Source organism: Perca flavescens, chromosome 3, assembly GCF_004354835.1.
Source record: "Perca flavescens isolate YP-PL-M2 chromosome 3, PFLA_1.0, whole genome shotgun sequence".
Lineage (NCBI taxonomy): Eukaryota > Metazoa > Chordata > Actinopteri > Perciformes > Percidae > Perca > Perca flavescens.
This window is the reverse complement of record NC_041333.1, coordinates 719,544-745,754: the sequence shown is the minus strand read 5'-3', so window position 1 is coordinate 745,754 and position 26,211 is coordinate 719,544. Positions and strand designations below refer to the sequence as shown.

General features: G+C 40.9%; 1 long non-coding RNA gene across 2 annotated transcripts; it reads left to right on the top strand.

The window, feature by feature from the left end:
• Positions 1–382: 382 nt before the first annotated feature.
• On the top strand, positions 383–24,399 carry LOC114552821 (uncharacterized). Of its 2 annotated transcripts, none has more exons than XR_003692231.1 (3): positions 383–636; positions 18,114–18,267; positions 24,258–24,399. It is a non-coding gene; the product is annotated as an uncharacterized LOC114552821 (long non-coding RNA). The 2 variants fall into 2 exon arrangements; XR_003692230.1 differs by having other exon boundaries at positions 18,114–18,334.
• Positions 24,400–26,211: the final 1,812 nt, after the last annotated feature.

Here is a 26,211-nt window from a genome sequence, read left to right as displayed (position 1 = left end):
GTAACGGCTGCGGACCGGCTCCGCTGCGTGTCTGCTGCGTGCTCCGCCGTCCGTCAATACCCACCAGGTCCGGATTTGTTGCGGAACGGCTGCGGCCGTGACTGACAGCTGTAGTCACGAGGACCCACAAGTTCTCGCTAATTCAGGTAGAATAGAACCACAAAACCAACAACTGTTTGTTTCCATCCAGAGGAGTAGAGGGGAAACAGCTCTGTGCTGTGTTTTCAAGGTGTAGTGCAGGGAAATATGATCTGTCGTGAGCACAGTGTATTTTATTTTGAAAATTAACCGGATATTTATTTTGTTTCTGTGCTCGACTTCCTGTCCCGCACTATCTGCCATGTGCTGAATTGCTGCGGAGCTCTCCGTCGTCCATCAAAAATAGAAGCTCTGCGTATCTGCGGCGGAGGGCTGCGGACTGACGGAACTGGGACGGAGTCTGGACGCAGACGTTCTGCCGTCAGTGGAAATACACACACTGACTTTAATGGAAACCTAATGACTCCGTGGACGTTCAGGAGACGTTCCGCATCCAGTGGAAATTGCCGGTAATGTCCGTTTTCGGAGCATCAGAGAGAAGCGCAGGCATTTAGGTGACACCTAAATCCACGTTGCATACCTGCGACTAGTTTGCAGGTATGTACTACTCTTTGGCCGGCTCGCAAGCCCAAACCAGTGTGTGTGGCGTGCATGTTGTTTTGTTTCCGGTCTAGCTAGATTCGGTGTGGTGTTGTAGTTTTTCTAACGTTACTAGTTGTTGCAACAGCATGTGTCGGTACACGATCCGTTCTGCCTGCACGATCCGTTCCGCACATGCGCAAGATATTACTGTTTACGACCTGCACGATCTGTTCCACGCTAGCCTATGGCTAGCCTCCACCGGGAAGCTAACGTTAGTTTAGCTAACAGCTAATTTGGCTAACCGCTAGCTGACAGCTAGATTCAGTCTAAAATGACGTTAAGTCAAACTTAATGTGAAAAGCAGACTACAGCTAAATTAAGACTTTACAGTAATAACAATAAAGACAAGTATTGAGTGATTGTATTTTAAATGAGCACAAGTAAAGTAGAACTAACGTATCAGCTGTTATATATGTTAACGTTTATTTTTACGTTTTATTTTGAGGGTCTTTTAAAGTTATTACATGCTGTTTCAGCTAGGGGTTAGCCGAATTAGCTGTTAGCTAAACTAACGTTAGCTTGGCTGTCGACCGGAAGCATGGAACAGATCGTGCAGTGTTGTAAATCCTCGTACAACAGCGCATGCGTGAACATTTTTTGCATGTGCAGAACGGATCGTGCAGGCAGAACGGATCGTGTACCGACAGCATGTGAAAAAAACTACAAAGTTTGCTAGGCCAAAAAGAACGCTAATCTCGCGATAAAAAAATGTACGCCGTTAAAATGGGTTTGCGTTAATAATGCTTAACTGACAGCACTACTTTTGATACTTAAAGTATATTTTACAAGCTCAAGTAAGGATTTGACTGCACGTTTTGTTTGTACATTGTGGTATTACTTCCACTTCATTACTTTTTATGATATAAATATATTTCGTTTAGATGTTCAGTAGTGCAAAGTAGATAGAAATACATAAATACATAAATAAAGCACAAGTGCCTCACAGTTTATCTTAAAGGGATACTTCACCGATTTAGCATTAAAGGGGTGTTAGAATGATTATATAGGGTATTTTACACTGTTCCTTAAGGTCTCCTAATAGGGTATGTAACATTGGTTGCGCTGAAAATTGCCTGAATGCTATTTTATTAGGCCCTTAACTACCCTGTGAATATGGCTCTATTTGGAACAAGAGCTTTTCTTCCAAATATGGTATTCTCCGGAACTTGTACAACCTTGCAGTACTCTGAGTTCAAAATCCAACATGGCTGCCCCCTGTATCAACAGTTGTGAAAGCTCCAGTAACGTAAAGTTATAAGCACTTCTGTCTCATTTGTGTCACTAAATCAGTCGTTCACAAAGGCATGTCCAACTTCTATCTGTGGACATGTTGTTACGCTGTTTGCATGCATACAACAGCGTACAATGCGTTGGTCAATCAACTGCTAATGAAAACAATTGCTTTTAAATAGAACAATAGCTCATTCCCAGCTTCGAGTTCCAATTTAAAGATATATTCATCTTTCCAATGGTGAAATATCCCTTTAAGCACAGTATACATGACTACATTTTCTCTTTCCACCCATACACACTGTATTTACATCTCTGGCAAACGGACTCTGTACCAGAGGTAAGGCCTAATGTTCTGTATCAATATTCTTACACTAGTGTGTTAGACTGTGTCAAAGGCAGGAAGGAAGTGAAAGAAACTGTTGGTGAAATAGGTTTCTTTATGGCATACAGTTTGTAGCATCAAAACCCTTGAGATGAGCATTTAATGCTTATATGAAGTATGAATAGTATTATAAAATGTACACTGTTGCTGGTTTAGTAAGATGCTGATCTCATCTATTCTTTAAAAAAAATGACAGATTACCTTCAAATTCAGCTGCATATGTCAAACAAAACTACATACTATTACATTTCAGGCTTGCAGTATGTAAGATTTGGGAATTATTTACATACTTTATTAAATCTGAGCAGTTAATGCAAACAGATCCTCCCTGCTTTTAATAAAATCTCATCCCTCTATGATTTCAGGCAGTTTGAAGCTCTGGGACATGAACTTTGTGAATTTAGTGCAAAAAGATGAAAAACAATGAGCTCAGCGTGCTCCATGGAGGTTTCTGTCTCTTCAAAGTATTCTTCCTTTTTATTACCCCCTTTATAACTTGGGCGTGAGCAAGAAAACTTATTTAGCAAAGACTTTTATTTCCGTTTTGCAAACGTGTAAAAAAGTTGATATGGATGTTAAATTAAATTACACTTTCACTGTTCTCATTTCCTACATCATGTTACACATTCAAGAAGGAAAATTACAGTCACCTCAAAAACATCAAATAATATGTCAATCTTCTTGTTTAACTCATCATTTATCACTGGAATATTTTTGCTGACATAAAAATATTTCTTCATGTGTTACTTAAAAGGAATCTTGTGTTATTTGGATGACTATGTCTGTGGAAAATCAGGCATGAGGCAATGCAAGGCGGCAGCTTGTCCTAATGTTGTTCATTAGTCGTGCATCTCAAACAGCCAGACACTGATTGTCAGCTGCACGTGAGTAATTGATTCAGGCTGGCATGCTTAAACAATTGGCTCTAATTGCATTACTCTTTTGGACCATGACAACTATTGTAGGCTGAAATTTGCCCCTTCAGCACTGCTAATTACATATGTAAATCAGCAATATTTGGCCCCTAACAAGAGGCAAGAGTAAATGCGATAAAAGGAATTTGTCCACTGCGGTTGATTTACAACAGGACTGGAGGTTGAAGCAGACAACAGGGATCTGTTCAACTTTGTTCACTGTACACATCACTGTATCTATTAGAAGAGATTATTTCATTGGCTTTGTTTTGGTATGGAAATTAGAAGGGTGGGGAAAGGGTTCAGAAGAGGGAGGGTATTTAAATTTTTTGGGGGGGTTAAAGTCTGATTGAAATTGTTTTTCTAATCAGGGGCAATGTGTTATCCAGGCTGGCTCATAAAACACACACGCACACACAAGCGGGGGAGCGGAGTTTGTGTCCCATTGAAAACACAAGACTTTCACCCAGGAAACCTAAACTTAGTGCCTAAACTTAACTGTCGTCACCGCATGATGGTAACTTTCTTTCAGCTATACTCAACTGCATCGAATGCTGAAAGCATTGACCATCACCTCGCGATGCACTGTACCCGGCTCACAGCAACCTTTTGTTGGCTAAACTCAACTGCATCGGCCGCTGGAAGGAGCATCACCTCGCAGTGCACTGTGCCCGACTACCAGCCACTTTTTTTTGGCTAAACTCAACTTCATCGGGCTCTGAAACGACTGCCACCTCACAGTGACCGGTAGCCTGTTAAACTTTAATGTCATGTGACCGGTCGTCACGTGACAAGCAGCCGGTGGTCACCTATTTTGTAGGATAATATACAAAACTCATGAGAATGCAGTTGAGTGACTAAGTAATCTATTTGACATAGTGTCAGTAATATGCGAGGCAATTTGACCCCATCATGATTTATGATTATTTTTACGGGGGTAGTTACTAAATAAGCCATACAGGAATATCCCCTTCATTGAGTCTAGATACTGGTGGTGGTGACAGAGTGAATGGGCGGAGTAGGCTTGTGCCGATTGGCGATCGGATTGTATATCAACAATTGAAGGCATGATTGCTGATTGGTTTTCCCTACACCGATATTAGGCTGTTTTTTTACTTACTTACTATCAGAACTAAGAAATAATCTCTCTGTGCCCTACTGTTCATTCAGAGATGTTTCTGGTGGGGCGGCAAGTCCACCTGCTGAGTTCCATTAATTAGCACAAGGGAATTTTTAATGCTGTGCTGTCTCTTTTCCAAGGATCTGACACCTGATGGGCAATGCTTCTTTCACCCAGCCTCCCTGGCTTCTAGGCTGTTGCCAGGGGACGGCTAGTCTTGCTTTGCCAGACCTTCCTCCACCGCGCTGCGGAGGTTGAGTCTACACAGAATTCTGGGATTGGAGAAAAACGTGCTCTGGTATATTGGCATTTCTTTAAACTAGGGCTGTCAGCATTAACATGTTAATCACGATGAGATTAAAGACAGAGCATAACGCGTTATGATTGTGTTCATCACAATAATAGCGTGCACCAAAGATTCTTTATTTTACACCGCCACTGGTGCTGTTACCAAATAATCTTTGCTATGAAGAATCGCTATGCTCTAGAATCTTTGGCTGCTACTATTTTGACCCTTTGAGGCACCTTTACTTCATACCTCCTGCTGCAGCCATGGAGAGGAACAACACAGTTCTGAATGCCACGTTTTACTTTAAAAAACTCCCAGACGGCTTCGTCGACAAGTCAAAAGCAATATGGACCTTGTGTGAAATGGAACTAAAATATCACCGAAGCACTTCAAGTTTAAGCTACCATCTACTAGCTAAGCATGCAGCTAATTCAGCTAATCAGGTTGATGCTAGCAGACTCAGGCAAAGAACTATGTTGGAGAGTGTAATGGTGCATTCTTTTTGTCTTATAATCGCGATTAGTAGCTCGCGCCGCGGGTTGTTGCGTTCTTTTTGTCACACAATACTACGAGTCGGAGAAAAGATTGATTTTTGGAACATTTTTAGTAACATTTAGGATTTTATTCACCCAGTTATTGACATATTACACAAATATATTTCACAGTTTGATACATGAAAATTACATTTTGATTAACGTTAGCGTTAGACTACTGCTCTGCTTCTGCTCAAGCCTCGGCTTAAAGACATTGTTGTCATAGCAACCGAGCGTCTCTAGCCAATTTCAGCTGCACAAGCTACAAAATAACTGATCAGGCGGTATTTAACTCCTAATAAGACTGTAGCAACATGCCTATAGGTAGCAGTATACAGCACTATGTGTACAACTTCTTCATTTGGTTACAACAAAGACAACAGTGCTTAAAATTGTATAAAACCACAATGTTTACTACGTGTGATGCACGACGTAGCCATCTTTGAATGTGAACTCGGGGGTCCTCTGAGTTCAGACGACTTGACGAGTTGTATATACGACCTCGGTGGCGTTCTTTTTGCAACTTCGGGTTCGTAACTCCGGAAAACGACTCGTAAATCGACTTCGGTGGACAAAAAGAACGCACCGTAAGTCGCCACAGACCTGTGGAGGAAACCAAATCGAAAGAATTAACTGAAGCGCTTGCGAAATGGGTGGTAACTAACTGCAGACCATCTTGACATCTTGTCCATGCACTTTTGCTGTATAATTTATTTTTACATTTTTAAAAAGCAAGCTTAAGGCAAGCTATATTTCTGAAGACACTGATTGTGTTACCTCAGTCTCGCACATCTTTTGATTTGAAATAATGAAATAAATCTAAAAGTCAAGTTCATAAAGTAACTATCTGTGCATTCATTTGATTCCCAATCAAGATACACTGGTAAGAATTGGTTTACATTGTTAATACAGACTTAAAAACAGTTATGTATGTAACATGATTGAATTTTAATCATGTGATAAAACGTGCGATTTATCGCGATTAACTATTGAAATTCAGCGATTAAGAAAAAAATGTATCGTTTGACAGCCCTACTTTAAACCAATCACAATCGTCTTTGTCACGTCCAGTTCCGCTCTTATTGTGTTTGTTTGTTTCTTGGACTTCCTGTTATATTTTGACATTTACTGTTTTGTCTTCATTCACTTCACTTGTCTTCCTGCCTTTGTTTGTTTCCCGCCATTTGTGATTACCTGTCTCCGCCCTAATGTGATTCACCTGTGTGTAGTTGTCTTCCCATTCCCCCGTGTATATATAACCCCCTTGTTTCACTTGTTCCCTGCCAGATTGTTGTTGCTCCTCGTGTGTCTCACTCTCCAGCGGTTCCTAGTGTTTGTTTCCAGTGTTTCCTGATTCATTGCCTGTATTTTTGACCCCGTCTTCTGCTTATTGGATTTGTACCATTGCCTGGACTTTTTATTCTTTAACAAACATACTCACCTTTTACTCTGTGTTGAGTTGAGCATTTGAGTCCGACATTGTACCCATGACAGTCTTGGGTGGTGCTAAGCGTCGTACGGAGCAATGGCGCCTCTGCAAAATAGCCTCGGGAAGTTTTGGTGGAACATGTTTTAGTGCAACAGAAAACTCATAGGTAGTGATGGCGAACTGAAGCTTTCTGAAGCAGTGAAGCTTTCAAGCCAATTGTATTGAGAAAAGGTTCACTACTCGAAGCTTCAGAACTCTATGAGGACATCTGGTGGTGAAGTTAGGGATAGCATTGTGTCACAAACCGTTTCACAGTTATTAGCCATGAATGTCTTTAGAGTAAGCCCGACCCAACCCGAGCCCGTGCGCGTTGTGTCCAAGCCCGGCCCGACACATTAACTGGAATTATGAGCCTTTTTAATACGTGGGCCGTTATAACTGACGTTCTCATACAATTCAGAGTTGTTTGAACTGCAGAAATCTGTTTAAAATGATCTTAATGAATAATGCAACAAGGACGAAGCATGTAAACTGCTCTGTTTGTTTATTCAGAATGGAACGGATCGCAAATGGATCTGAATGAAGAAACGTAAAAAAAAAAACTCAACGTATTTCTCTGTGAGGGCTTGCCTCGCCCTCACAGAGAAATACGAGAAGTAACAAAAGAGGACGTTGAAGGCTGACTATCATCTTTTCTGCCACGGCGAGCCTGCTTCACGATGTTCATCATCCAAGTCCCCGTTTTATTTGCTGTTATAGGCGACAGCGTACCGCACTTAATGCCCTCAACAAAGCCGACACATATGTCACTGCCCACGACTTGTTTAAAATGGTTCCATACCTCCGATTTTTCACATTGCACACTCATTTCTGTGATTAGGCCTACGTAGCCTAGAGCAACATTGTCTCCTCTGCCAAATAGGTGAAATAAGCAGTGCAGAAGGCGCTCTAAACTCTCTTTTATAAACTCTCTACTCACTATAAACTTTCTACTGGCTATACACTTTCTTACTGGCTATAATAATCTCTCTATTCACTAAGTCTCCTGACTCTGTTGACTCTCCTACTGCAACAACACCAGCCCCGTGTCGCGCTGCTTTGAAGCAGTGACGTGGGTGTGTGTGAAACGAAGCTTCGGACGTCACTGGTCACGTGATTATCTCCAAACGAATCAAGCTCCGATACAAAGCTTCATTCCAAATTGGTTCATGTTTTTGATACATGCCTCGAAGCAGAGGGTTCATGGGTAACATCACAACTCATTGGACAGATGAAAGATCTGAGGAGCAGTTAACCATAGTCCTCATAAATCGACTTGGGTTTAAAATGCCAACACACAGAAAGCCCAAGGTAACGGACATCCGGCCTAAATGAGGGACATTCGGCAGAATTTCCGGCGGCACCTGAGCAATCCCGGAAGTGGACTGCGTGTATATAGACTCGGACGGCTAACAAACTACATTAGGTTGGCCTGCATCGACTACTGGGGGCTAAGTTACAGCAGCTAATGTACGATTGATTTTTCCTGGTGCGGAGCCTCGCTTCCACATCTAACTGGTTGAACTGGTTGAAACGCCCTCAGTCAGCTGATTGTTTCAGTCAAGAGTAAAGTCCAAAGAAAATATTGTAATAACACTCGGCAGGGCCTTGTTTAGTTTTTTTAAGGGAAACCTAAATTTCAGCCAGCCTCCCTCCCTACCAAAATAATTTTCATACAGTCCCTTGATAGCTCAGACTCCTCAGAGTGAGTTATGTGTCACACCGGGCGGTGCAGGGAGCCTTACTCCTAATTTCCACCGGTTGCAGAACGGCTCCGCTGCTGAACGGCTCTGTGCTCCGCCGGCCGTCAGTACCCACCAGGTCCCGATTTGTTGCGGAACGGCTGCGGCCATGACAGACAGCTGTAGTCACGAGGACCCACGAGATCTGGCGAATTCACGTAGAATAGAACCACAAAACAGAAAAACAAAACAGTTAGTTTCCATCCAGAGGAGTAGAGGGGAAACCGCTCTGTGCTGTTTTCAACAAAAAATAGAAGCAAAAATAGAAGCTCTGGAGAGCTGGGGATCGCCGGAGCTGGGACGCGGTCAGAACGCAGCCGTTCTGCAGTCAGTGGAAACACACCCACTGACTTTAATGGAAACCTGATGACTCCGCCACTGTTCGGAGCCGTTCCGCAGCCGGTGGAAAATGCGAGTTAAGGCGCTAACTCGAGTCTGTTCGGTGCGTCCCGTGCCGTCGAGGGGCCGTCGGCCTTCATTTTGGCCGATTTGTCATGTATAATCGGCTGGGCTGGCACTACCCATCATGACCCATCTGATTGGTAGGGTGCTAACACGGACAAAAATCTTTTAAACTGACCTTTGTTGATCTGAAATGAAGACAGATTCAGCAACTGCACGGCCTGTTTCTCGCTTAAAATGTTTTCAGAAACACGTTTCGGTGAACTATTTTTGTACAATATGAGATCGTATTCTGAACAAGCCGCCATAACAGTCTGTCTTTGAATTTCCGGATTGTTCGTCCAATCAGCTGGCGGTGTTCATTTTTGGGAGACAATACAGATTAGTGCCGCCTGCTGTTATGGAGACGTATTACGTCTCGTCACTTTGGTGTGTTCCAAGGCACTTTTTTGCCAACTTGGGGAGACTGATCAGTCGTCTGGTCAGTGTGTCTGCAGCTTTAAGGATGACAGAGTCACATTTCAATTCCCCTGCCACAGTCCCTCCTTCCTCTCAATGCTGCTGTGGACTCTTCCTCATCCTCCTCTTCTTTGGGGTGTTGAGCAGTGCAGTCCTTCACATCTGGAGCTGCAGCCATGGGCACAAACATGGGGCCAGCCCAGCGCTGAGCCAACACCACAGGAACACACACTCATCCCTGTTTGTCCCAAAATGTCATTGTGTGGTGGAGAGTTCACTGCTCACACTATTGCATACAGAAGTTTTGAAGTAATGGATGTACAGTTGTTTCAGTAATGGAAGGTTTTCACGTGGCTCGACAAAGCAGGAAAAAGAGTCACTCTACTTTAAAAATCCCTCCCACTGAAGTGCCCTTAAAAGCTCCTTAAATTAGTCCTGAGAAATTAACATAAGAAGTACCGTTTGTTTCTTATTGAGGAAGGGCAGACCCTCATGCATGTTAATTGTTAACAGCTTTTATAATCCAGTCTTCCACATGTGGGACCTGATCCAGTCTGCCTGTTTCTGATTAAGAATCAACCACGTGGGATGAGAGATGCTGAGAGCGGGATCTGTGGTACATTTTTTGGGAATTTGTGGGATTCAAAACTATTGTCTTGATTGGCTGGCTGAAACTTCGCTGTCATGCTCAGAATTGTGATTATTGCTAATTTTCCCAGCTGAATGAAAATAATACATGCCAAATAAAGCTGGGTAATTACATATGTGGAGAAGGTGGGCAACAGAGTGCAGATCAGGATTGGTTGATCACTCCTTTTTTCAGAGAATATTTTGATCCTACACCACTCTAAAACCTTAAAACTATAATCTTGTACTTTCATGGGAATCCATGTTGGGACGATGTTTGAATGTGTGTCACTGTGTGAGAATAAAAATAAAAAGTGTGAAGGCAGATTAGTAATAATATTAGTAGATAAATTAACTCATGCTTGCCTTCGGTTGCCATAAGGTACCCTAAAGCATAATTACTGTAAAACCAACTACTAATATGCTTCAATTTGCTATTGATTTTTATTTCATATATTTTTATCATAACATATAGGCCTAAATTCAGGCAAAAGTTAAGATGCAGTTGAAAGCTCAGAAAAAGCTAGTAAGTCAACCTCTGAGTTGAGATTATTGTCACACATTTGTCACCTAAAACATGAAAATGAAATTAATTTAACTGATTTATCATCTAATTTAATAATCTTATAATCTAATTGCAACACAGTCCAAACCATTCTTTTTAACTAAGTCCCCGAAAACTTGGTCTCTTTAACATTAAATATTCATGGTTAAACGAGCAAGAGTTAGTTGCTCATTAATCAAGCTGAAGTTAGGGGGAAAATCATAAATCTTTAATGTGGTTTGTTTGAGGTAACTCAATTTAAATGTTCAAAACTCTAAATCTCTCAGAAATCTCTTATGTGAAATAACTGTTCTCACATTGGCAGCAAATATTTGTTTGTTAAGAATCCAATCACACATGTTAAGAAACTGGTTGAGAAAATAGTTTTTTAGGAATCTATCGATGCCTAGACTGTGGCCCCTGTGGTCTCTTGCTTTATGGCCCCTGACTGTATTCTGGATGCTGGAGCAGACCAGGCTGCAGGTCTTGGGCTGATGGAAGGTGATGAATATGATCATGATTAGGCAGGGCTGTTTTAAATTGATGGGTCACCAGGGAGCCCTCCATCACTGACAAGGCTGTCCGTCCTGTTGTGCCTCCGCTCTCGGTCAGTGTGTCGGGTTTCAAGCACATGGAGCAGATTAACTATATGTGGCACTTCACCAGGGCCACGTCCACCACAGCCTGACTAAGCGGTGGCTGCTTTGTTAGGAGGTCCTGCTTTGTTTTCTCTATAAACACAATGTACATTTAAGACTTGTTGTTACAGGATGGTGTCCATTTACAGCAGCCGAGGTCACTGTTGTAAAGCAGTCTGAGGAATGTTGCTGGAATTTGGCACCTATTGTAGAGGAGAAGAGTAATTCAATTAGGAGTAAACCATGGCTTATATGTTGAGATTTTACTTCAGTAATGTAGTTTAGTTTTCTTTTTGATACAGCTAATCAATGCACACTGCTAATAGAGGGATGCAAGATGATCACCTTCTATCACTAATATGGCAAATGAGTAAGCAAGCAGTTGCCTATTTACTCATCCAGCAATCATGTAGCAACTTTTGCATACATTTGGAGTCGTGCTTCTGACCAACAAACGAATGTGAGTCTGAGATTTCTTCTCCTTTTAGCTTTGTTTAGGTCTCCAAAAGTCTATATCCTTGATGTTCCACTTCCAGGATTGCTCCGGTGCAGCAGGAAATTCCGCCGGATGCATGTCTTTTCGCCAATGTCTGTTTCCTTCCTCTTTCTTTGGGTTGTAATTTTAAACTCCGGTGGATTTGTGAGGACTATGGTTAACTGCTCCTCAGATCTCTGCAGGGTAAATCCAGACAGCTAGCTAGACTATCTGTCCAATCTGAGTTTTCTGTTGCACGATTATTTTACAGCGGCTCCGTGCAGAACTTAGTGCCGCCCATGGCGATTGTGATTGGTTTAAAGAAATGCCAATAAACCAGAGCACATTTTTCTCCCATGCTGGAATGCTATGTGGACTAGCCAGACCTTCTTCCACTCCGCAGCGTGTGGATGGTCTGGCAAAGCGAGACCAGGTCTCCATCAACTCCTTAGGAAAATATCTTGCTCTCTGGCAGCTAAATTCTTCGCTATGTTCAGCAGCAAGTCGTTTGGTGCTGACTGAGCAGGTAGCCCAGAGCTTTTCTCTGTTAAAAACAACTATCTATTGTGGCTGGAACCAAAACAGTAAAGTTGTGGGCCTGTAAAACCAAAAGCTGAAAAGTTCTAAAACACTACGCAGTGCTGAGGGGAACTGCAAAGTTGGGTGATAATTCTCTGTGGGTTCACCATAAGCAAACCCTTTCATGATACACACAAATGTTTTATCCATTGTTAATATAGAAGTATTGAAAAGAACAGTGTTCAAGCTACCTTTTTGATTGTTTTCTTGATATTACCTATGCATTTCGATCATTTTGTAAAACCATCAGCCTGGCGTCATCTTCTTGAGTTTGCTTAATGGCAAATAGTAAAATAAAAAATAAAAATCCTAAGCACAGTACATACAGTATGTGACAATTGGTTTCTCCAAAGGGAAATACATCAGAGGGATTAAAGTGCAGGGTCAGCTTGAGCGCAGTGGTCCAGGACTGTGTGTGTTTTGCTCAAGGACACTTCAGCCATCCTGTGAGACTTTATTGAGCTTGCGTGTACATTGCACACATCCTCCAGTTTGGACAGCACTCAACATTCCTGCTTTTTTAATACATCTTAGTGACTCCAGCGTCCTTTGTGTCATTGTCAAAGCTGCTGAGCATGATTCATACATTCCACTTGTATAGACGCAGTCTTTTACAGCCAGGGGAAGAGTAAAACATTAAACCATGTTCAACAGTCGAACAACTAAGGGACTTTCAGCCTGCATCATGAGCCACCAGTGATAAACCACTAGAGCCATTTATTAGCACAACATCAGTGGACTTCTCCTTTTCAAAGAATGCTTGGCTTCAGTCCCAGAGCCTGGACACAATGGAGCTGTAACTGTAAGGTGCGCTCCCACTCGTGAGTGCAAATTTTTGAAGTCAAATTAGATTATAAAAAGGGTTTCTTAAAAACTCCCAATTTCAAAACATTTAACACACTGAACTCCTTGTGTGCTTGGCTTAAAGTCAGCTGGTGTACAAAGGTAATTTAAAATGTACCTCTTGTAGCAATGCAGATAGCTTTTCTTCCTCCATTTCATTTAATTTCATTATTTATCTCGAACAATCAACAATGTTGCAAAAGATAAAATAAAATAAAAACCACAAAATAAAACACCAACAATCCCAAAAAAAAAAAGGATTAGTTCGAGAAGGAGCAGGCGGAAGCAAATAGCTTATTGCATTGAGGTGTTGTCAGAAATCTCAGAAGTAGAAAGAAATAGCTCAAAATTGTTGAAAATACCCTTATTTACTTTCTGCCGAGAGCAAGATAAGAAGATTGATACCACTCACATGTTTGTACGGTAGATATAAAGCTGAAACCAGCAACCTGTGAACTTAGTCTAGCTCAAAGACTGGAAACAGATGGAAACAGCTAGCCTGGCTCCTTCCAATGATGACAAAATCTGCCTACTAACACCTCTAAAGCTTATTAATTAATATTTTTTTGTAATCTGTACAATAACCAAAGTGTAAAAATGACACTTGGTTTTACAGGATGTTATGTGCTGGATTATTTCTTGGCTGGGAGTGGACTTTACTGCGCCCAACAAAATAGATATATAATGTGTTAATTATTGAGCTTTAAAGGTGCTGGGATAGGCATATTTTTTTACCCTTTGGACAGAGCCAGGCTAGCTGTTTCCCCCCTGAGTCCAGTCTTTGTGCACTGTTGCTAAGCTAACCGGCTGCTGTAACTTAATATTTACCGTACAGGCATGAGAGTGGTATCAATCTTTTCATCTAGCAATCAATGAGAAATCAAATACACATATATTTGAACTCCATCAAATTATACTTAATTTAGTTTTCTCACCTTCACTACTCATGAAATCTCAGCTGCAGGGCTTCATAAGAGAGTGTCTAAACCATCTAATAAAATACACAATAAAAACTGGGCTCATTTCATTTACAGTAAAGAGAAAAGTGCAGGACTGAATCCACATGACAAAACAAAGAACAGGAAAACCAATGTGTCAAAAGAGTAGCCGGCTTACAATCTAGGATCTATACCTTTTTAATATTTAGCAGTAAAGATGGAGAGTTGATCAACACTGAAGAGGATCTTTCTTTTTTTACATTCTGTAGCACCCAAAGAATGAAAAATATGTCTTTGTCACCTTTGTGTCTATATCCCCTCTCCTACATCTCCACACTGCATATATAATTCCAGCGTAGACTCAGTAAAGCTGACTGAAAATAGATAATGATGTGTTATCTAAGTCACTGAAGCTGTACAGTATGTAACGCTGCCTGTCCTCTGAAGAAATCGTCAGCGAGGATGTGTCACTTTTCCATCATGCTCTTTTAGATGCAGCTTCGCTCAGCTCTGGTAATATTAGCTCTGTCTTATCAAAGCATATACATCTTTACACACTGACACGATGGATATGTGAAGGAGGGCACAGCTGATACTTGTGTGTCATAAGAGCTTTGAAACATGCTTATGAGTGACTCAGGGACGGTTATCTTTAGTCTGGAAAGTTAACATGAAGATGAGGTCATTCACATCTCAGAGTCTTTGTCCTGCAACAGTGACTCTTGTAGCATTAGGCTTTAAAGAAGGGTCAGTATCCCATACAGATTGTTTTGGATTCATCGGCACAGATTCAGAGAGCTCTGTCTGGTATTTCTGCCTCAACCATAGAAGTGACCTGACTCTCACTTGTGAAGCTTGCAGCATTGAAATAGGCCTCTAACATTAAAATTCAACAGCAACGTGTCCTTCCAGAAACATTGTCCTGATTACTCTGGATAATCCACAGAAAAGAGATGATGCCTGTGACTATTTTGAATGCATTTTTTCAGTACTATGAACACCACAAACTGGGAGGAGGGTAATACCTCAAAACCTCAGCAGATAAAACCAAAATGCCAGAAACCATGACATTTTTAAGCTTATACGTATTGATATTTACCTTATAGTTTTGCAGTGTTTCTTCTTAATACTCCGTTGTGTTGTACTGTACTGTAATGTGTACCAAATAAAGTGGCCACTTAGTGTACTGTATTGGCCCTACAAACAACCATTAATGAAATGAAGTGGTAAATAAAGACTAATCTTTACTCGTTTGCGTCGGATAGACATTTTTAATTTCAACAGAGCCATTATTCTTTCCTGCCATAAAAATGGCATATTGTATTTCTTTTTTTTACTTGTGTTTAAAATAGTCAAAACATCCCCCAAAGTTCAGACTCATCATCTTCATAAAGTGTTCCACTGTTATCGTCTTTCATACAGATATCATTTGAGTTTTAACCTCTCCCGACACCCGTAGATTCAAACTGTTTCCCGATGCATTCACAGTCCTCTGAAAGAGGCAGAAAGAGAAAGACGTCCTCTTGCAGATATATTACATGATGTCTTAAAGCCACAAAGAAAAAAGGACACCCTCTTCAACTCAACAAGGAATCTACTGTAAGTCTTTCTAAATTCATTTGTGGTGGAAGATGGGTTACACTCGACACGCTCAGCAACTCACTGAGAAATTAGGGCGACAACATTGTAATGGCCTTGAGTGGGTATAAATCGAGACAGCTGAGGATGAAGGCGTTGAGGTTGGAAGGTCATGAACTGTTTCTATGAGCTTTGTTGTGACAGATTAGATAAAGATAGATGATAGGTAGAAGAGGTGACTCACTCCTCTGCCCGTGAGTCAATCCATCTCCTGTCACGGTCATCAAAACAGACAGCGAAGACCAGAGTTGATGTATGGAAAGCTCTTAGCGGTCAAAATGATCTTAGCTGAAGAGAAGGAACAATCAGAAACAGAGAGTAAACATTTTAAAAACAGGGATTCGTACTGCAAACCATCAGCCATGTTTAAACATTAGAAACTGGTGATGGAGGATGAAGAGTCGTAACCTAAGCTGTAGGTTTGATTTCAGTTTGCAGATGGACACGGTCCTCTGTTAACACTCATCTCCTCTGACCGGCTGGGAGGGACCTGACCTTTGACCCCAGCTGGATGCTTATTCTTGTTTTCTTCCTGCTGCTGCTGTGCTGCTGTTTTAACAACATAAGGAAAAAGTCTTTCATCAAGGGAAACAGCCATATGTCTTCTAAACCCCCGCCCAGAAAGGGGAACACCTTGCATCTTCATCTGCTTCCGTCAGGACATTATTGATTCTCTCTGAAGAGATTTACATCATGTGCCAAATGTGAATAAGATTTACTTAAGGGCAGTCCAGTGGCTGCTGACCTCTGCTGACAAATACATTCACATGGAGAAAGACTCACATGGGCCACGTGTCCTTGTAATCCGCGGGTGAAATATTGAACGACAGAGTTGGGATTGAGAAGATAATGCCATAATCCGCACCTGCAATTTAAAAAACAAAACAAAAAAAAAAATGGATAATCCTTGTTAAAATGTAGAGCTGCAGGTTTATGTGACCACATCAAAACATTGCGATCTGCTATATGTTTAATCAGTGTAACACTATTTCTCCCGATAGAGAATCCTGATCAGCCTGACAACACCACATCCAGCACAGAGAAGATCATCTTTTGCCACCAACTAGCAGCTTGCTCAACTATCTTACTGTGTGTTGCAGCAGCAGTTCAATATTTAGGGAAACTGCTCTGATGTTGAAATTATCAGTACAATGATGCAGGTTATTAAGTCATTAACATTATTTACATTCTTTACAAACTATCCCTAAACCGGGTGATTTTTTACTTTGTTGGTCTGGAATCTGATTTATCAACATAAACACTTGTCTCTCAACAATGTATGCTAACATAATGTATATTTCATTGACAATATAATTTGGAATAATTAGCTTGTTACACAACAATACGCCCATGTTATTTAAAAGTGGACTGTGTGTAATATGGTATCCAACCAAATAAGTCTTCACTAGATCAAGAAATATTGTATTAACACACATTTTAAACGCCTGCAATCAGACTACTTATTCTTGTATATCATTTTGTCATAAACACATAACAGTAATACGACCAGTTGTTCCTGGTGCTGTGTGGGTTGAGAACTCATCTTATTAGTGCCACTATGTACATAAAATAGCGCTTTGTCCTGCTCTGGCAGTTCTTCACGATGTACGTTATATTATAAAACTGGTCAGATATTTGCTAAAATGTGGGCACAAAGTGATCACAAGCACTTCCAGTGTAGACCGGAAGTTAAAAGACAAAATAACGGAGTTGGAGAACGTCCTTGTTGTTGAAACACATATGGTCAATAAAGCTGAGGGGAGCTGCAGATTTGTGTGATAATTCTCTGCAGGTTCATCTTCATAAGCGACCCCTTTTACATTGTCACATTGTTTTCGCATTCGTCATTTGATACAATGGATTATAGCCGCTTTCAGAATTTAAATTTCCCAAATGTCAAGATAGTTCACTGATAAGTAATCCAGTGATTCCTGGACTGACCATGGCCCCACCTGAATGTGTGTTTTGGTAATCTCTCTGTGAGGTTTATAAGGACCTGAAGCTGCACAATTACCTCTCTGTGTGAAGCACCACTTCACATGCACTCAGGCAAAGGGCAGCGACTCTCGCTGAATAACATCACCGGTCATGGACGAAAGCAGAAAGTGAGGACAAGTATCAAAGACAAGCTTTAACACAAAACACCACTATCTTCATATTTGGCAGCTGCCTTGTTTTTGCTCTGCACTTATGTTGTGTTAAATAATTGACACATTTTGTACATGTAGTCATGTAGTAGGGGAGTTGCTTTTTCTTCTCTGATACATTTAACTTGAGCATTGAAGCATCAGCAGGAGTCATGGCCTCTTCATGAATTAAACATCAAAGCCCAGATGGAGTGTTACCTTGCTACCCGCAGCAGAAGAGGACCAGCTGGGTCTGTCTGTACAAGACTCTCAAAACTTTAAAGTTACACATAGTACTTGCAGTTGCATCATCTCACTTTAGTATTTATAACCTGCCTTAATGCATCCTAAGGCTGATTTGAAACATTAGGCTTTATGAGCAGCCTCAGCACTTCTTCCCCCTGAATAACACACATTATCAGCAACTTTTTACAGCACACACTTACTTTTGGCACACTTTCTTTCTATCTTTGTTCTTGCAGTTTGAGTTTGCCAGACTGAATTTGCTGTGGTGCTGCTGGTGGTCCTGGACCATTTCCTGATGATGCAAAACCACAGGGTCCCAATGATCGCACATGTTCGCTGAGAGGCTAAAGAGGAGAATTAAACAAGAGATGACCCAGCAGCCCAAACAGAGTGAGAGCTCTGTCAACACGGTGGTAATATGTCAGTGGCACCAGATACAGGAGCTGGCACTTAGATGGTGGGAAGAACAACAAGCATAAAAAAAGAAATATACAGTATAGCCGAAAATAGTACACAAAGGCGTAGGTTTGCTCATCAACAAGTCCAATCTTATTTTTGTCATTTATATAAATTCAAAGGATCTAGCGAATAATACATTGGTAATTGCTTTCCGTTAAAATGTTTAGGACACCAAAAAAGCTGCATAAATAATGCACTAACCCAATCAACCTTTAAACTCAATAAATAATGATTTATTTCCATCTTTACTACAAAGAGCACTACTGCATTATCTTTGATTGATGATCAGTTCTAGCATCTCTTTAGAAGAATTATCTGTAAATAAAAGCAGGGGGGCCTTTTTTTTTAGTCCTGATTAGTGTGTGCTCACAACAAGTTGCATAGAGCACTCTGATCATCTCACATCTTCGCTCATCTGGAGTTGGTGGTTGGACAGTCACAGGATGCACTTTTGTGGTATTTTAGTGAATAAATCAAACTGGATCTGTAAAAGGAAGGGGGACAAAAATGTGTATTTTGGGCTACTGTGGGATCCGTAGTGTGATACACCTTATGGATTGTGGGTAACTTTAGCTTCCACACATGCTGTTGTGCAAATAAATTAATATTCTGTGGTAGTCTGGGTTATCATTGTAATATATAGTAACATGAAGAGTAACAGTGAAGAATATAACAAAAAACATGTTTCTCATTTTTTAGTTCAGTATTGGTGAATATATTTACTTTAAGTTTGCTCATTTATTGTTTTGTTTTGTTAAAGATTCACAAGAAGCTTTATTTTTGGCATGTGTGTGTTTGTGTTTGTATGCACCAACGAGTCTTGAGCCCATATCTGTGTCACTGTGGGCCAAGCAGATAAGAAGACCGTTAACAGATTTAGTGCATTGAGAGTGTTGTGAGGGAAGTTCTTTGGCCTATACAGGAAGCAGGTATACTGAGCTGGAGTGCAAACAGGAAGTGAGTGATGGATTTAAGGTTTTGATGCAGTTGGAGAAAGGAAATGCTCGACTGTTCCTCAATCGCTCTAGCACGCGGTTGAGTTGTTAGAAAGCTGTTGAGTTGTTGCAATGCAGGAAAAGGAGTTTCTGTGGTTGGTTGAGGGGTTGACAGGGTTATATCATGCAGCATTTTTAACTTATTACACTTTAAAGCTGGAGTAGGCAGCAAGCAAAAAAGAAATTCCGGAATTTGAGGTAGAGTGAGATCTCCTCCTGCAGCTCTCCCCTCTCTGTCCAGCCCCTCCCATCATACGAGCATGGGCATATGCACTAGCTTCATATAGTAACCTGTATGAGTACTAGTCATTCTAGTGATGGGACAACCGACTCTTTTACATGAGTCGGTTCAACCGGACGGTCGTTGTTTGGCCTACCGAGTTAATAGATTCGGTCACCGGTTTGCGTGCCCTCGGCTGCAACGGAGCGATCGCGTTTAACTTTACATAACTATCAAGATAACATTACGTGTATTTGTATGTGATATAGACCTAATACTTTCCCCTTGGTAATGTAGCATATGAATTTCCATGAACACAATTATTAAATGCACGAGACATAAAGGCTTCTGCTATCGGTTGATAACTCAAACTTGCCGAGAACCTAGACACCCGTTTGATTACATGACTCATGCATTAGGCACGGTTACGGTCTCTTTCAGTAGCCTGGTGCACGGTCTCCTGGTGACAGCCTACCTATCACGTAACAAACATTTAACTTAACATAACTCCTAAGATAACATGACGTGCATTTGTATGTGATATCCATCTGTAATGTAGTCTATGAATTTGTATGTACACAATCATCTAAGATGCACGAGAAATAAAGGCTTCTGGAATCGGTTGATAAGTCAAACTTGCCGAGAACCTAGACACCCGTTTGAATATAGACTCGTGCAGTAGCCTACCCTCGGTTACGGTCCTTAGGGTCTCGTTCAGTAGCCTGGTGCGCGGTCTCCTTGTGACAGCCTAGCCTAGCTACCACGTAGCAACATTCACTTCTCTAACATTTAACTTAACATAACTACCAAGATAACATGACGTGTATTTGTATGTGACGTACTGTACTTCCCCATTGATAATGTGTGAATTGCCGTGAACACAATCCTCTAAGATGCACCAGAAACAAGGCTCGGTTAATAACTCAAACTTGCCGAGAACCAAGACACTGCTTGGTTACATTAGACTCGAGCAGGCCGGCCGGTCGCACGGTTACATTCGGTCTCGTTCGGCATAGGGTCTAGGCATTGACATATATATAATGGACCAATAGACCCCGTGTCTCTGGATGGAGACCAGTGAAGGCTATTAGAAGCACTTCTAATAGACGGTGATCTCTTGCTTTACTACGCAGCCTCCAACTGACAGAGACAACGTAGATGTGACGTGAGCAACGTGTCTGAAAGTGTGAAGTCTTCTGGTAGCTGTGCCAAGAGAAATCTCAATCATTCCCAATCTTACAGAGACGGAGAGTGTAGGTATATGTAAGGAGATAACATAAGCACAGGCTAATTATTGCTAACTAACATGCTAGTTAACATTAGTAATTAAACCTAAACAGCTAATGTAAGTCAAAACTGCCTGCGAGCTTCTCCTGTACTATACGGTAATTCCTCTACTGTGCGACAGTAAGTCACTTGGTTATGACACAATCGTTAGCCTATTTTTACAAAAACATCTGCTACGGAGCCATAACATGAGGTACAAGGTAATGGAGCCTTTTATACATTGTCGTGTTTTTTTAGAAATAAACAACGGACAAATAGAGTCTTTAAACGCTTCAGATGTAAAGTTATTCACAGTCAAGTGACGTAAAAAAAAATGGCGGTCAATGTAATGCTAACAAGAGGTGATCGCTTTGTAGCAACAAAATGGCGCCATTGGAGGTTCGCGTTCTGAAGGGAAGCTTACCCCCTTGGGTCTAGGTAGCTCATTTCCTGATTGATTCTACCACCACCACTCCAGTGGAGGCGCTAATGAGCTAGATTACTACACACACAGTAGCAGAAGAATACCAGCTACACAACGGCCAACCATTGACATATATATAATGCCAACGGCACGAATGAAGTAAAAGAAAAAAACAGGAGTGAGTTGGTTCATTGACGTATGGCACTCGATTCTCCCGGCTCAGTGACACGAGTCGGGTTAATTAACCGGCTCTTCGGTCAGTTCGTCAACACTAAGTCATTCATTTCATCCCAGTGCCGTTATATACTGTAGCATAGAGGTGTCAAGTAACGAAGTACAAATACTTTGTTACTTAAGTAGAAATTTTGGGTATATATACTTTACTGGAGTAATTATTTTATAGCAGACTTTTTACCTCTACTCCTTACATTGTCACGCAATTATCTGTACTTTCTACTCCTTAGATTTTAAAAATAGCCTCTTTACTCCTATTTCAGTTCGGCTTCTTTTCATTCCGGCTCGTCATTGTTCAAAAACACACACACACAGACAAAAACCCCTATCCAGATAAATCGCTCCATCTGGATAGGGTGAATTTGATTGTGGTTGGATGAGAAGTATAAACATATACCATTCCGACACCCTATTGGTTTGTACGCGATCCATCGCACCTGCACAGACGCCACCGGTGCCTTAACGACCGTTATCTACCGGACCGAATAGCAACACGGATTTCGGTGCCTTATTTAGGTGCCACTTAAATGACTGCGCTGCTCTCTGATGCTCCAAAAACCGACGTTAGAGGGAACCGAAACATCGCCGCACGGGACGCTAGTTAACACTACAGTTGGCAGCACCGTTAGCTAGCAGCTGGAGTTAACACGGTTAAAATGCTGACAGCTAAACGGTGTAAAGTGTGTCTGTGTTTCACTGGAGAGGATTCTAACACAAGAATGTAGCTGTCGTTGGCTAAAAAACACAGAAGAGATGTGTCACCTTTTTCAGCCCTTCTGAGTTTGCAGGTACGATTTTAATATAACATTATAATCATTATGGCTATAATGTTATATTTTTTTGTGGAGGTGGGGTAGTGCATTATTAGGCCCCTGTGGGGCGGGCTAAGCTTTTGTCCTTTTTGGCATTTTTTCCCCCTTACATTACTTTTACTTTTATACTTTAAGTAGTTTTGAAACCAGTACTTTTACACTTTTACTTGAGTAAAAAGCTTGAGTTGATACTTCAACTTCTACAGAAGTCTTTTCAAAGCCTAGTATCTATACTTCTACTGGAGTAATGAATGGGAATACTTTTGACACCTCTGCTGTAGCAGCAATTCTATGAGAATTACCATCCTGTTTTCTTTGTAAAGCCCTTTGAGATGACATACTGTGATTCAAGGCTCTAGCTAGATACATAAACATGAATTTGAATTAGGCTACATCCACACTAATACGATACGTTGATTAAAAACGCAAACGATTAAAAACGCTACGTTGACACCTCACATCCACACTACTCCAGCGTTTCCGAAGCCCTTAAAACGGAGACATTTGGAAATACTGCTGACCCCGTTTAAGTTTGAAAACTCTGGGGTTGCTTTGTAGTCTGGATGGGCAGAAACTATTATTTTGACTGATATTGCGATTGCAATATGATTCACAATATTTGAGGGAATGATCATTTTTGTATAATTTTTCATTGATAAATATTAAAATTAAGTCGATCATAGTGTGATTTCTGTGAGGATCTGTACCAAACATGGATTATTTATTTATTTAGTCTGCTGGATATTGCATTAAATTGCGATTAATAGTGCAGCCCTAGTTCCACCTCATTGTTGGTCCAAGCAAATAAATCCCTGGTCTTTTCGCCATTGTTGTTCTTTCTCCAAAGTATTAGTATATTCTGTATTTTCAACTTGTACATCCATGATTTTAACGGCAGAGTAACATTAGACAATAATGCTAAACTTCCGGCTATGTTTCCTCTTACGCAGCCTTCGGCGTCTCTTCTTTCAGATGGCAGCAATAAGATTGCTCTTTAACAATAAGATATGAAGAAGTGATAGAAGAGGAGGAAATACTCCTGGACTTGTGTTTACAGTTCTTGGTGGTCTTGGGGTCGTGACCCCCCGTTTTGCAGCAGAGACAGGTGTTGCCACATTTTTCTCATCCTGTTGTATCTGCTGCAGTGGTCCTCAAATTATTATTTTATTATTGTTGTATGACATTACTTAAAAACTATAGTCCGTTACTAAAGAACTTGCCAGTAAGAGGAGTCAATCAATATCTCAGTTGTATTGAATACAAAGTTAAACTTTGAAAACTTAAAGAATACTAAACTAGCCAGTACCTGTAATCATCTGGGATGAAACTAAAGTTAAACGTGCTGGTTCAATCCGTGCCAAACAGCTTCCTCTCAATGTCAGTCGATTGCTTGTGATTCATTCAGAATACAATTACATTTGCCTTCGGCAAGCCTGAAAAGAAAGCAGGAATCTGAATAGAAGGCTGATGCTGTCTTTTTTCTGTGAGGGTATAAACGTACAGGGTTTCAGAGGATCAACAACTGAGCCAAACCTGCTGATGAGACAAACAGAAAGCCTGGAGGTGGCTGGAGGCTCATGATAACAGCAGAGCTTTCATCCCGTTTAATGTTAAATGCATGCATTGTATTTGTACACATTTCTATATCCCTTGACATTCATTGTATTTATGTATTTCTACTTTTGCACTGGTAATCTGTCTGGAAGAGAGAGACACATACCGCATAATCAAGACATTTTCTCAAGCCTAAAGGCAGACACCTGTGTGTGCGAGGTTTTTGTCCATGTAGTTATTCAACTTCTTTGAGCAGTGCTCCTCCATGACATTGCTTCTTTACCATCTGTCAGACAGTTCATAGGTCAGATTCATACCTGGTTTTTACTTACTCTGCCTCTGGTGTCACATTCCCCTGAAACTGATATAGTTGACACAAAAGATGGACTTACTTTCTTGTCACTTTCCTTCCACAGATGCCGAGGTTCAAAAATAGCAGACCTATTCACAACTGAAGCCAAAGTGAAAATCACTGACATACTGACACTTTGGACCCAATGCCTTCATATACCAAACTTCTGCTGAAATGCACTCAGATGTGTGAGACTTCTAGAAATAGATCTGGTTACTTTTTTTTTTTTTTTTTTTGCAATAAAGATCTAAAGCAACAATTATTTGGCTTTTGGATTTTATGAAAAAAAAATAAAGTGTAGGTATCAGCTCTTTAGTACAAATATAATTTAGTTAATTTGACCTGTTCCCTGATAGCAGTATTGAACAATACTGCAGCAAGAGTGTCCACTATCCTATTACAGTGAGTGGCATAATAACGACTTTGAGCATATCTGTGGTGTTGTGGAGGTGGATGCACAGGAATGCTGTCTCTGACACAAAACAGGATGTATGTGCATGCCTGTACAGTCTTCCTGTAATCAGCATGCTGGCTGCTGGAGATAAGACACAGTGGCATTCTGCCAGGAGACTTCAGGGCAAAGCATCCACACCAGCAACATTGTGGACACTTTTGCCGGTGAAGACAGACACTATTTGACTCTGCCATCATTATCCAACACATTATACCACCCTAACACCTTTGCTCTATATAGTCATTACTGAAAAACCTTGCAAAAGACAAAAATATCTTTGTTAGAATCAGGCCCGTATTAAGACAATGTGGTGCCCCTGGGCACTATACTTCAAAGCCCCCGTCCGTCCGTCCGTCCGTCCGTCCACCACCCCCTTTACTCGTGCTGTCCTCCTGGCAAAAATATCAGACATAAACAAGGGGATTTCTCAAATGTAATTTACTAACTTGTCCAACTAAATACATGTAGGCATATAAGCAGTGAGCACTATATTCAAATGTCTCAATTCAAAATGTTGAATTAAAAAAGCACAGCACCCAATTCAAAATGTCAAAATCAATACACATCAGTACATCAGCCCAGCAGACAAGCCAAAAAAACTAACAAAAAACACAGCATTTTCATTATGCAAAGAGAAACCAACACTTGCTTTCCCCCTGCCAAAAATATCAGACATAATCAAGGGGATTTCTCAAATGTAATTTACTAACTTACCAACTACATACATGTAGCATATGAGCGGTAAGCACTATATTCAAATGTCTCAATTCAAAATGTCTATCAATTCAAAAAGCAAAAATCAATACTATATATTGCAGCATTGTGGGTCGGTCAAATATATATTTTTCTGACTTTATCTCACGGGCTCTGAAAGCAACTCCTCTGATTGTTCAAAAGCATCATGGGAAAGCTAAAACTGCTTTAGCATCACAGCTAACGACAATAAAAGGACCTAAAATTAATAAGATATGGACAAAAGACTATCAATATTAGATCTAAGAATATGGATTTATTGCACAAAGTCCTCTGAAAGAGATGTTATCTCCTTACATACACCTACAGTCTCCGTATCTGTAAGATTGGGAATGATTGAGATTTCTCTTGGCACAGCTACCAGAAGACTTACAACTTTCAGACACGTTGCTCACGTCACATTCTCTCAGTTGGAGGCTGTGCAGTAAAGCTGGCCATCACCGGAAAAGTGCTTCTAATAGCCTTCACTGGTCTCCGTCCAGAGCAACGGGGTCTATTGGTCCATTATATACTGTCTATGGGTAAGCTTCGCTTCAGAACCATAGACAGTATATAATGGACCAATAGACCCCGCTGCTCTGGACGGAGACCAGTGAAGGCTATTAGAAGCACTTTTCCGGTGATGGCCAGCTTTACTGCACAGCCTCCAACTGACAGAGACAACGTGAGCAACGTGTCTGAAAGTTGGAAGTCTTCTGGTAGTTGTGACAAGAGAAATCTCAATCATTCCCAATCTTGAGAGGGAGAGTGTAGGTATATGTAAGGAGATAACATAACACAAACTAATTATTGCTAACTAACATGCTAGTTA